The sequence below is a fragment of the Triticum aestivum genome, chromosome 3B (assembly GCF_018294505.1).
Source record: "Triticum aestivum cultivar Chinese Spring chromosome 3B, IWGSC CS RefSeq v2.1, whole genome shotgun sequence".
Lineage (NCBI taxonomy): Eukaryota > Viridiplantae > Streptophyta > Magnoliopsida > Poales > Poaceae > Triticum > Triticum aestivum.
Window position 1 is genome coordinate 388,742,424 of NC_057801.1, and position 12,994 is coordinate 388,755,417.

Here is a 12,994-nt window from a genome sequence, read left to right on the forward strand (position 1 = left end):
TGATAGAACGTCCTGTCGATGAGCTTCACAAAAACGTCCGGATCTTCTTTGAGTGTGGGGTCGAGGGCCCGGTCAGGGTCCTCTCGCTGTGGAGACGGGTTGTGGACCTCCCTCACAGCTTTTCGTAGTTCCTGCTATGAATTAGCAAGGTAAATATTTGTGATGAAGAATGCAGGAATGACTGGAGTAAAAGATAGCAGCTCACCCTGCTTGGGGGGTTGTACACGGAAAATCCATCCCATGGCTTAATACGAATAAACTCCTCTTCTTCTCCTTTGTACAAATCGGACAGTATTTTCACCAGAGCGATGGCGGATTCTGGACCTTTACAACCGCAGCGGGTGGTATCGTCTTCTCCATTGAAGTGCCACATGGGTTTCCCCCGATACTGAAGTGGCTGCACCCCCCGCATTATACATATTGACATAACCTCGATTATTGTCAGTCCTGATTTGGCCAGCGTTTTTATCCTGCCCATCAGGTAAAGGACCTCTTTGTTATCTTCCTCCTGGGGGCTCCGGGGGCGCCAGCTATGGTGTTTCTTCAACGAGGCATTAGCAAACTCAGGAAGGCCCATCCGAATAGGGTCCGGAAGGGGGACGTCCTCCATATAAAATCACTCCGAAGGCCAGTCTTTGGATGTCTTCTTCGGAGTACCGGACAGGTATTCGGTCCCGGCAATACGCCATATTTCGGCTCCGCCCACTTGATATATTGACCCCTCCTGAGTGCGGGGTACGAGGCAGAATAGCCTCTTCCATAGCTTGAAATGAGCTTCGCAGCCCAGAAATAGCTCACAAAGGGCGACATAGCCTGCGATGTGTAGTATGGAGGCAGGAGTGAAGTTATGCAACTGGAGGCCGTAGTACTCCAGGAGCCCGCGGAGGAACGGATGGATTGGAAATCTGAGGCCCCTCAGCAAGTAAGGGACAAGGCATACTAGCTCCCCCTGGATGGGTTGGGAAAACTCTCCGCTCGCTCCCCGCCATTGTAAGTGGCTAGTCCAGCACGGACGGGGACCATATATGTAGGAGGGAGAAACCACTGGGTCTGCAACTGTACCAATCGGTCGTGGTGGACACAACACTTCTCCCCGTCACCTGGATTAGTGCTACGGGAGCGAGAGGAGGAGCTAGGGCGGCCGGCCATGATGGGATGGCCTTTTCCAGGCGCGCTCTGATGGATACTCGCTGGGGGAAGATGGTGTGATTTGGATCTGAGGATCCCCGTCTCTTTAATACACGATTTACTAACATGGACAGGGTGGCAGATGTAAAAATGCCCCGACTTCTTGCATTCGCTCGACACGTGGAGACTGCCATTATTAGGGTACAGAAGCCGAGGAGTGTAACATTAATGGGAAGCCGGACACTGCTCATTACAACAGGTACTCAGGGATTTTGGAGAAGAACCCGCCTTGCAATGCCGAAGACAATCTACGCGCCGGACTCATCGCCATTGAAGCCTGGTTCAGGGGCTACTGAGGGAGTCCTGGATTAGGGGGTCCTCGGACAGCCGGACTATATACTTTGGTCGGACTATTCGACTATGAAGATACAAGATTGAAGACTTCGTCCTGTGTCCGGGTGGGACTCTCCTTTGCGTGGAAGGCAAGCTTGGCAATTCGAATATGTAGATCTCCTTCTCTGTAACCGACTCTGTGTAACCCTAGCCCCCTCCGGTGTCTATATAAACCGGAGGGTTTAGTCTTTAGGACAACAACGATCATAATCATTGCCTAGCTTCTAGGGTTTAGCCTGTACGATCTCGTGGTAGATCAACTCTTGTAATACTCATATCATCAAGCTCATCAAGCAGGAAGTAGGGTATTACCTCCATCGAGAGGGCCTGAACCTGGGTAAACATTGTGACCCCCGTCTCCTGTTACCATTAGCCTTAGACGCACAGTTCGGGACCCCCTACCCAAGGTCCGTCGGTTTTGACACCGACACCTGCCGTGGTGTCGTCCAATTCTTAATTTTCATAAGTCTTGCGCAATGAAGAAAATGAGCTGGCCACCAAGGGAGGAAACTTGACCTTCTTGAATTTCTTTGCCGGCGGCTTAGACCAGTCAAAGTCCTGCTTGAAGCCCATCTGCTTAAGATCTTCTTCACCGTAGAGATGAGACAGAATAGACGAAGTGCGATCAAATACTTCATGGAGGTAGTAATGGTTCTTCTTCACTAGATTGTGTGTAGCAGTCATGTTGTGAAGAATTGAACCAAACTGACGCTTGACCCATTTGTGGTTGCGATGGACCTTCTGAAGAAGACTGAGGAGAAGCTCACGATCAGTCATCACCCTTGGAGCCATGCCTTGAGGATTTTGCTTAGAAGCATTGGCGGCAGAGTCATGAGTGGCAGAGTCATCATTGGTGGAGTAGGATGCAGCTTTGCGCAACTGCCCATCCAATGGACAAATGCCTTCAACAATAACATCAGTGGCCTTGCCGTTTTCATCAGCTAAGGAAAACGTTCGCTTGAGGACTTCAATGGGGGGCAAGTAACTGCCATGGTTGAGTGTGTCAGCCTTGTAATTGATTGAAGACCTTGATCTGAGGAATCTCATAATCCAGGGAGCCTTGTAATTGATTCCATATCCACATGAGGAATATGCTCATGGTTGAAGACTTTGTCCTTATCAAAAAGCAGTGAAGAATAGAAGTTTGCTTGGTTGGCGGTCCAGAAACGCTTCCTTCAAAGACGAGCAGAGTCATATGGGTTGTATTCTGGGAAGAACACCTGCTCATGGAAGAAATCATCAGCTTTGAACTTCGGCGTCTTCGAGAATGGATTCTTCAGCTTGGGCTGACGAGTATCAGTCAAGGTCATCACAGCCTCAGGAATCACGTTCTCAGGAACCACATGCTGAGGAATTTTAGTTTCTGCTTCAGTTGCAGCCTGGGTCTTCATTTCTTCATCAGCATTTTCATCAGCACTAGTGGCTGGAATTTCTTCAGGAATGGAAATAAGAGATGCTTGAGGTTCATCAGAGCCCGTGTGAATTTCTTCAGTCTGGACTGGGGACTTAGGAATCTGTTGCAGTGGGGTGAACATGGGGGAATTGTGGTGATGACTTTCCCAATAGTCATCATTCAACACAGGAGTGGTGCACCCAATTTTCATGTCTTCTTCTTCTTCATCATCCATTTCTTCAACGCCTGCCTCTTCAGTCGTGAACTGAGGCATGGACGATGATACCAGAGGGGTTGAAGTGACATTGTCCACTTCAATTTCTTCATCCATCTGCTCTGTCGAAGCAGCAGAAGGATCTTCTTCATCTGATTCACTTGGAATCTTTTAATCTTCACCAAAAGGAATGATTTCCTTTGAACTGGCATGCATGAAAGAGGAACAACATCAATTGGATTTGCAAATGAGCTGGTCAAAGTCTTCTCCTTCTTGGGAGCAGAAGACTCTAAGGAAGCAGATACTTTCCTTTTCTTCAGTGCAGCTTGCTCCACAGCCTTGCTTTTCTTCACTTCTAATGCACAAGAAAGAATAGGACTTGGTGTTGGCGTTGGTGCAGGAGGAGTAGAGGAAATTGTTGCAATTTCTTCAGGCACACCTGATGCAGTTGTCCTGACTTTTTCAGTTTCTTCCGGCACAACTTTAGATGCTTCAGCTGGCCTGACTTGTTCTTCAGGCACAACACTAGAGGTTGCCCTGGCAATTTCTTCAGCGGCTAGAATAGCTTCATCAGCCCTGGTGTTTTCAGTTTCATCAGCAGCCTAGTTTTCATCAGCGGTGCTAGCATGCTCTTCAGAAGGCTGTGAGAGGCTTCAGCCTGAGGAATTTCAATGTGCGTTGGAGCAACAACATTGGGTGTAAATCTCTTTGCCATTTTGACAAATCTGACATTGGCTCCCAGCCATTCTGCCTTGTAGGCGTCAAATTCATCACTGAGTTTCTTGATCTCAGATTGCAGAGCGGTAAGTTGTTCAAGGGATAGTGTCAGAACATTGTCCTTCAGAAAGCGTTGTTTCTTGTATTGGGCTTTCTTCATGGACCTGGCATTCTCAATTTTCCATTTTTCTTCAGAAATGAAAGCCGTCAACAAATGACTTTGCTATGTGTGAGGTTTAATTCTGGCAGGGGAGTGTTTGGGTCCGCATGCCAGAGGTCGATGAAGTCGACGATCTTCTTCGGATCCAACATGAGGGGCACAACACTGCCCTTGGCTCTAGCGGCCCTTCGTTGTCTGTCTCTGATGATATTGGCTAATTCTTCACCATCAACTTCGTCATCATTTGTAGGTACTTGGAAGGCAACTTGCTTCTTGTGAGGACTTGGTCTGGTGCCTCGTTCAACAGTAGCCTTGGTCTTCATCAAAGTGGGGCCTATTGAAGACTGAGGAGGAGCTGAAGAACTTGCAGATGCTCATGAGGCAATTGAGATGCATGTGGTCCTTTGGCAAGAAGCGAGATGCACAGGTGCCGAGGACTTTGCTAGAGGAGTTGAGGGTTTTGCAACCTGGGGAACTGGAGCAGCTTGAGGATTAGGCCGTGAGGGCACAGATGAGCTTGGCCGTGAGGGCATTGCTGAGGAATGTGGTTTCCGAGCAGGCTTCTTAGGCATAGCCTTCTTTCTAGAGGAGGCCACAACAGCCGCAGCAGCTGAGTCTTCGTTGAATTTCCTCACTGCTTCTTTGGCCTGTTTGGCCAACTTCGCTTCCTGCTTGCCCCATTCATCAGTATAGTCCTCACCGCGCTTGAGGCTAGTGGGATCAGCGATTTGGCCAGGTGCCAACGGAGGTCTTGGGCAAGGAGGGTTTAGAGCGAGTTTCTTCATGTACTTTGGAGTAATATGTCTGTATTCCCTCCATTCCCGTGCCCATCTCCGTTCAATTTTCTGAATGCAGACCTTGCGTTCATTCTTTGTTTTCATTCCCTGAGTTGCCTTATCTGGTGTGCAATACCATGCATATATGTCATCAGGGATCTCAAAAGCAGTGTTGACTACCAGTTTCTTCCCTCCCTTATGAGGTCTCTTGCCATCTGCCATTTTCTTCAGCTGAGGATTCTGAACTATTCAATTCTCTCAAGAAGTATGCAACTTTTCTTTGAGAAACGCTGCAAATGAGTTAAGTTGATGAGAACCTAGTGATTCTACAGCAGACATGTGTACCTGTGAACAGAGTATAGGCGCGAAGAATTTGGAGAGGTCATATGCGTTCTCAGAAGTTTTTGCAAAACAGAACAAGTTTGAGGAAATTGACCAGATATGTCTTGAAGAATTTCACTAAGCGTTCTTTGACTTAGGTTCCAGAGTTGTATGGATTGTGAAATTCACATAATTGAGGAATCTTGAGGAAAAATGTCACTTAGAGAAACAGATCAAGAACAGATGATTGTGTGAGGTGTTTAAAGTGTGGAAGTTGAAGAATCAACACCTTTTGAAGATTTTATGGAAATCATCAGAATCAACACAAGCTGTAAAAGTAACTTTTAATTACCCTTGATGAAGAACACGATGAACTGAGAGTGTAGATTGGAAGTTCGTCAGACCAGATCTTCCACGCCCTAGGCAGAGGAAGACAACTATGGTGGCGGCGGAGTGAAGATATCCGCGGCCAGCGCGAGTACGACGACGACGAGGTCGAGGCAGTGAAGCTCTTCCTCACCGGCGACGATGAAGGTAGCGGCGGCGCTAGGGCTTGAGAGCTCGAGCGAGGGGACTGAGATCGAGCGGGGTAAATGCAGTCTGAGGAGGGTGAGGGGTATTTATAGCTTCGGTGAAAAATCGCTCGCCCGAGGACGACGTGCCCCTGACCCTTCTCATCCTAGAGACATGTGTCACCCACGTATAGTGTGGAGGAGATCGTATGAGATCGTGGGTGAATAGATAAATCTTATCGTGGGTTGTGGAACGGTTTGAGCGGCAAAAGCCAAAAATTCACATAAGAATATGTTAAAGTTCCGTTCGCTAATTCTTTAGCTGACAAGGACACAGTGAAGACTTTGAACGGGTTTCAAATAGAACGCACATGAAGAATTTGTGAACAGACTGGGTTGAGTTTAGCATATAGGGGGAAAGGGCCCGATCACATTCACTTAGCAGAAATGGCAACTTGAAGAAATACCAATAAGTGAATGTTGTAGAGGACATAAACTCAAGTATATATATAGTCAATGAAGAACAACGACGAAAAGAGTGAAGACCATGCAAAGTTGAAGAAATTGAACAACTGAGGAATTTCAAAAAATGAAGAAAAACTCAAATTGAAGATTTTCAACTTTGGTTGGTGGCGTAACCCACCGTATAAGAATGATGGTTTCAGACACCGCGTACAATTGTTGTAGGGTTCTGAGAATAAAATTCTTCATTAATTTCTTCACACTTAGAGGGTTAGTCTTCATTGATTGAAGAAAAACGTTACTTCGTGTGTTGCACATCTAAGTCATCAAATCTGCATAAGTGTTAGGATGTGTGTCCTTTTCAAAGAACATTCGAAGATTCTAAGATATTTAGCTCACACCGTAACTTGCTAAATCTCTTCTCATCCAAGGGCTTTGTGAAGATATCGGCAAACTGGTCTTCAATATTTGTGTGGTCGATGGAGATGTCGCCCTTCAACACATGGTCACGAAGAAAATGATGACGAATCTATATGTGCCTTGTCTTCGAGTGCTGAGCTGGGTTGTGAGCAATCTTGATAGCGCTCTCGTTGTCGCAATAAAGTGGCACATTCTTCACATTGATGCCATAGTCCTTGAGGGTTTGCTTCATCCATAGCAATTGAGCACAGCAAGATCCAGCAGCAATGTACTAAGCTTCAGAAGTGGAGAGTGATACGCAGTTCTGCTTCTTCGAGGACCAACATACCAAGGATCGTCCGAGGAAATGACATGTGCCTGACATTAACTTGCGGTCCACCCGATCACCAGCATAGTCAGAGTCAGAATGTCCAATGAGATCAAAGGAAGAGCCCTTGGGATACCATAATCCAAGTGTTGGAGTGTGAGCTAGATATCGAAGAATAAGCTTCACAACCTTATGGTGTGATTCCTTCGGTGTAGCTTGAAATCGGGCACACATGCAAACACTAAGCATAATTTCCGGCTTAGATGCACATAGGTACAATAAAAAGCCGACCATGGAGCAGTATACCTTTTGATCGAAGTCTTTACCATTATCATCGGTGCATAGATGGCCATTTGTGGGCATAGGGATTTTGATGCCTTTGCAATCTTGCAAGCCGAATTTCCTCAACACATCCTTGAGGTATTTCTCCTGAGATATGAATATGCCATTGTATTGTTGATGAATTTGAAGACCTAAGAAGAATTTCAACTCTCCCATCATAAACATTTGATATTCCTCACTCATCATATAGGCAAATTCGTCACTGTAACGTTGGTTAGTACAGCCAAACATAATATCATCAACATATATTTGGCACACGAATAATTCATCATCATATGCTTTGGTGAAAAGAGGTGGGTCAAGTGAACCGGGTTTGAAGCCTTTCTTCATGAGGAATTCCTTCAGTGTGTCATACCATGCCCGAGGTGCTTGCTTGAGGCCATAGAGGGCCTTTTTGAGTCTATAGACGTGATCTGGAAATTTTGGATCCTCAAAACTTGGTGGTTGAGCAACATATACTTCTTCCTCAAGCTTACCATTGAGGAATGCACTTTTCACATCCATTTGATGTAAGATGATATTATGATGGTTAGCGTAAGCAAGCAATATGTGAATAGCTTCAAGTCTAGCAACAGGTGCAAATTTTTCGTCGAAATCAATTCCTTCAACCTGTGTGTAGCCTTGAGCTACGAGACGAGCCTTATTCCTCACCACAAGGCCATTTTCATCTTGTTTGTTGTGGTAGATCCATTTGCTACCGGTGATGTTGTGCTTGCGTGGGTCTGGTCGCTTTACAAGCTCCCACACATTGTTGAGCTCTAATGGATGCAATTCATCTTGCATGGCTTGAATCCACTCAGATTCCATTAATGCTTCATCAACTTTAGTGGGTTCTGTGATAGAGACAAATGCAAAATGCCCACAAAAGTTAGATAAGTGTGAAGCTTTTGAGTGCGTGAGAGGACCTGGTGTGTTGATGTCGTCGATGATTTTCTTGATCTGCACTTCATTTGCAACGCGAGTATGTGCAGGTTGATGACTCTGCTTAGGCCCAGCAATTTCTTCAGGACCATTCTGTTCAGCAGCACCAGTGTGATTTTCTTCACGATCCGGAATTACTTCTTCAGCACATTCTTCGGTAGAGATGATATCCTCAATAGCTTTGAGCTTGATGGATTCCTCAGGTGACATTTCATCTAGCACAGGAGGTAGGTGCTCTCTTTGCAAGCCATTAGTTTCATCGAACCGCACATCTACAGTTTCAACAATCTTGTGATGATTGATGTTGAAGACTCTGTAGGTGTGCGAGTCCTTTCCGTAACCAAGCATAAAACCCTCATGTGCTTTCGGTGCAAATTTAGAGTGAGGGTGAGGATCTCTAATCCAGCATTTAGCACCAAAGACTTTAAAATAACTTTCATTGGGTTTCTTGTCAGTGAGGAGTTCATATCAGGTCTTTTTGAAGAATTTGTAAAGATATACCCTATTGATGATGTGGCAAGCAGTATCAATAGCTTCAGGCCAAAAGCGCTCTGGTGTCTTGTGTTCATCAAGCATAGTGTGATCCATCTCAACAAGAGTTCTGTTCTTGCGCTCCACAATGCCATTCTGCTGAGGAGTATAGGGAGCAGATAACTTGTGAGTAATACCAAGTATATCAAGATACTCATCGAGACTAGTGTTCTTGAACTCAGTTCCATTATCACTCCTGATATGCTTGATCTTCACACCGAAGTTAGTAGAAGCTCTTGAGGAAAATCGTCTGAAGACTTCCTACACTTCATTTTTGTAAGTGATAATATGCACCCATGTGTAATGAGAATAATCATCAACTATGACAAAGCCATATAATGATGCAGAACTAGAGAACGTGGTATAATGAGTAGGGCCAAAGAGATCCATATGAAGTAATTCAAAGGGACGAGAAGTGGTCATGATAGTCTTTGAGGGATGCTTGGCTCTGGTGATCTTTCCAGCCTCACAAGCCCCACAAAGATGATCTTTGAGGAATTTGACACCCTCGATGCCAATGACATGCTTATTCTTCTTGAGTGTATGCAAGTTCCTCATCCCAGCATGACCAAGTCGTCGATGCCATAGCCAGCATTCTGAAGCTTTTGCAAGTAGACATGTGGCAGCCTATGGTCCTACAGAGAAATCAACAATATACAAGTCTCCTTTCCTAAAGCCTTCGAGGACTTTGGAATTGTTAGATTCCATTAGCACAATGCAATGATATTTGTCAAAGAAGACAACCATATCAAGATCACAAAGCATTGAGACAGACATGAGATTTAATCCTAAGTGAAAGTGCTAGTATCGACTAGAGGGGGGGGGTGAATAGGCGATTTTTATGAAAGTCTTCAAAACTTGGAAGTTTTGAAGACAAACAATAGAAATGACCTAGTTGATATGCAGCGGAAGATAAACTAGCATAAGCAAGCCATAGTCAAGTATGCAATGATGTGAAAGTACAGGACTAATAGCAGCTAAGTAGTAAGGATCAGGATGGAAGATAGTATGAAGCCAACCAACAGTAGTAGTCAAGCAATGAAGTCAAACAGGTACACAGATAGGCAATGACTTCATGAAGACAAACTTAAGTAAAGGAAGGGAGAGGATAGAACCAGTCACTTGTTGAAGACACAGGATTTGTTGGACCAGTTCAAGTTGCTGTGACAACTGTACGTCTGGTTGGAGCGGCTGAGTATTTAAACTCGAGGACACACAGTCCCGGACACCCAGTCTCTGACACGCAGCTCAGGACACCAGTCCTCACCGTATTCTCCTTGAACTAAGGACACACAGTCCTCGTCCCAATCACTCTGGTAAGTCTTCAAGGTAGACTTACAAACCTTCATAGACTTCGTTCACCGGCAATCCACAATGACTCTTGGATGCTCAGAACGCGACGCCTAACCGGCTGGAGGATACACAGTCCTCAAGTGTAATAAGTCTTCAGGTCACACAGACAGAAAGACTTCAGTGATGCCTAACACTCTTTGGCTCTGGGTGTTTGGGCTTGTCCTCGCAAGGATTTCTCTCTCTCAAAGGCTTCGAGGTGGGTTGCTCTCAAACGACAAAAGCCGTGCAACTAACTCTGAGCAGCCACCAATTTATGGTGTAGGGGGTGGGCTATTTATAGCCACTGGGCAACCCGACCTGATATGTCCGAAATGACCCTGGGTCACTAAGGAACTGACACGTGTTCCAACGGTCAGATTTCAAACACACACGACAACTTTACTTGGGCTACAAGCAAAGCTGACTTATCCAGCTCAGGATAAGATTTGCTCTCATTGTCTTCGCTCGAAGACATAGGATTTGGGTTGAGCATCACTTCAGTCATTCTGACTTAGTTCACTTGGACCCCACTTAACAGTACGGTGGTTCCTATGACTCAACAAAGAAGAAAAGGAAACAGCGAAACAACACAGTCTTCGCGCTCCATAGTCTTCACTCAATGTCTTCTCATGTCATAGTCTTCAATATGAATATCTTCACATACCACCATTGTCTTCAATGTCTTCATACATTTTTAGGGGTCATCTCCGGTAGGTAAACCGAATCAATGAGGGACACTACCTGCGTTATCCTGCAATTCTCACAAACGCATTAGTCCCTCAACCAACTTTGTCGTTAATACTCCAAAACCAACTAGGGGTGGCACTAGATGCACTTACAATCTCCCCCTTTTTGGTGATTGATGACAAACTGGTTGAAGTTTTCAATGGGGATAAAGTATGTGAAATTGTAAAGGATAGGGTATTGTCTTCATAAGTAGCAAGGGCTCCCCCTGAAGATGTGCATATAAGTAATTTGCTTTTGGAATGCAAATGCACATGGCAGGTTGTACTTGTGGAGATCCACTTCAACTTATGAAGATAATTCATCATGCATGAAATGATATAGCAAATAGAATGACATGCATAATGAAAAATGGACATCTGTAGAATGATCTAAGTGCGGAAGTTATCATCGCACATGCGGAATTTATCATCGCATCACAGTAAAGAAAATAAGTAGCAGACGACCATCGAGTTTAAGTGTTACAACTCAAAGAACCAAATGTTTCAAAAACGAGAGGTTTAAACACGAGGCAAAATATAAAGTAACCGCCCATATGAACCCGCTTGAAGACTATCAAACTCATATGCTTCTCCCCTTTTGTCAGTAAGGACCAAAAAGGTTTGAAGACATAGAGCATCTACTCGTCCTCATGAGTAGGTGAAGTAGCAGGGTTGTCGTTGTTGCTTGGCGGTGCAGACGTACTTGGTGCAGTGTCGATGCGTGCAGAAGTAGGAGGCGGTGAAGTAGCATCATCTTCATCATCGATCACTCTTGCATTCACAGTTGCCGCGGAGGAAGAATAGTCAGAGTCTTCAAGTGATGGAGTTCGACGTAGGACAGCAGTCCGTGGAGGAGTGGAGTCAAACTTGAATCTTTCAGTGAAGCCATCGTCTTGAAGATCTGCTTCAGCACTAAGCAGCGTCAAACTCTTCCATGATCGCCGGCAAGTCTCATGAGCAACAAATGCATTCTTGGTGGCAAGATTTTGAATACGATTGACGTCCACCAAGAGGCTTTGCATCTGTCTCTTGAGCCAATAGTGATGCTTATCATGTTTATGATGAAGTGCCACAAGAAGTTCTCGGTCATTTAGAACACGAGAGCGCTTCTTAGGCCTTTGGGCAATGGTGCTTTCAGTGGCTTCAGTTTGCGCACGATGAGGCAGACGAGTATTTCCAGCCATTGGATAGATACGTGATACTACTTGAATGCCTTCCATGGACTGTGTGAAGCTTTGGTGATCAGCATTTTGAAGACAAAGAGGCGCCTTGGCAGGCTCGGGGTATATAGCTTCAACTAACATATCAACCTCTGGTAGAAAGATCAGATGATTGCGAGCAGAGGGCTGATAGTTGACAGAAGAGTGTCGCTTGATGAGGCGCATGACCCATGGAGCATAAAACTTCAGACCAAAAAGGTCAGATCCAGAAGCAGCAAGTTGCCTGATGAAGAATTCTTGGGAATTGAAGCTGATGCCATTGAGGATGCAAAAGACCAAAGTCTTCATGGCTCCTTCAAGTTTAGCAGCTGATGAATGTCCTTTGATAGGCCATAGAGTTCGCCTGATGATGTGATATATGGTGCGAGGCAGATACTCAAGGTCATCAACAAAGAACTCCATTGGATATTCAGCGTCAGATGGCAATGGCTTCATCATGCTCAACATCTGGCTCATATTGGGTTCTGGCTTATGGAAGATGCTCTCCAGTGCATTGCGGTGTAGTTGACAGCCAGGTTCATAGAGCTCTCCGGGAGTGGATAGGCCTATAAGCTCGATGACATCAAGAGCTTTGGCTTCATGATGAACATTTCCGGTCATCCACTCAAGAACCCAGGTCTTGATATCTCTGTTGTAGCCGCGAATGTGGAGGGTAGCATAGAATTGAAGCAATAGTTCTTCATTCCAATGTTCTTTGTCAGTCACAAAGCTGAGCAGACCGGCATCACGAAAATAGTCAAGTGCTTCTTCTAAGCACAACAGTCCAGCAATGGCTTCAGTGTCGAGGTGCATATGAGGGAAAATGCGCCCTTGATCATACAGAACGCAGGAGTAATAGCTTCGCTGTTGATAGCTCCAGAAATGATCTGATGATATCCTTGGCTTTGAGTAGGGGTTCTTGGCGCTGTCAAAGAAGGTATTGTGGCTTTTGAAGCCATTTGCATTGAAGGACCCTGTAGAATTAGCAGTGCATGGGAACCTTGGCTGTCTTGGCTTTGGTTTCTGGACCTGAGGCCTATGCTCAACATGATAATCAAATTGAGGTCCAGAGGCAGTAGGCGGAGGTACCAGAATGGGCCATCGGACAGTGGTTAGCTGACCATGATTGTATGCTTGCTCA